We start from the raw sequence: 756 nt of genomic DNA, 5'->3' as shown, positions 1-756 counted from the left end.
TATCAGGCTAATTGTCATGTGATCATGTTATAAACCCATGGCGAGAGAGGGAACCTTCACCGCAGGCGATTGCCATAGAATGACGGTGCACATGCGATGAACACGTTCTTCAGACATTTTAAGTTCGGTTTGGTTATGGCGGCGTTCACAGAAAAAGTTACACGAAAACGAACGTAATAAGAATCGACTTTATACTTTCGGGGCATAAAAATAAGGAAACATTTATATAAAGCGAAAAAGCATAACTCAGATCTCACTGCCGAGTCATTGAGTCCGCATTGCCGTGACTCGGATTCGAACCGAGGTTGCTGCGGCCACAACGCAGAGTACTAACCACTATACGATCACGGCGACCTCCGTGGGACCATGAAGACTGTGCTTTCTAAGATACTTAAAAGTTTCATAATTCGACAAGCACAAAACTTTATCTTATCAAGATGAAATTTCTTGAACGTCATGTCGGGATAAATTGGTGGAGGGAAAAAAACTAAATAATGATGACGTCATCGGGCACGTGGTTTAGGGAAAAAACTAAATAATGATGACGTCATCGGGCACGTGGTTCGCCCGCCATTTTTGTTGTTGCACAAAAGCCTTAAAAATTACTGAAAAACACGTCCTGGCAAGGTTCTGCAATCTCTCATTGCTCTTGTTGCATTTGTGCTCGTGGCCCAAATACATCCAAAGAATGTAGTTTTTCATGAGCAAACACAAGTTTTACATAGCCTCATCAAAATGTAGTCTGATCGGGCTGGA

At 42.3% G+C, this 756-nt stretch overlaps 1 non-coding gene across 1 annotated transcript; it reads right to left on the bottom strand.

Annotated features, from left to right (window-relative positions):
* Window positions 1-279: 279 nt before the first annotated feature.
* TRNAH-GUG (transfer RNA histidin (anticodon GUG)) lies at window positions 280-351 on the bottom strand. Its single transcript has one exon. It is a non-coding gene; the product is annotated as a tRNA-His (tRNA).
* Window positions 352-756: the final 405 nt, after the last annotated feature.

Source organism: Myxine glutinosa, chromosome 1 (genome assembly GCF_964187855.1).
Source record: "Myxine glutinosa chromosome 1, kmMyxGlut1.1, whole genome shotgun sequence".
Classification (NCBI taxonomy): Eukaryota; Metazoa; Chordata; class Myxini; order Myxiniformes; family Myxinidae; genus Myxine; species Myxine glutinosa.
Note: the sequence above shows the minus strand (reverse complement) of the source record. Positions and strands in the feature narration are given on the sequence as shown.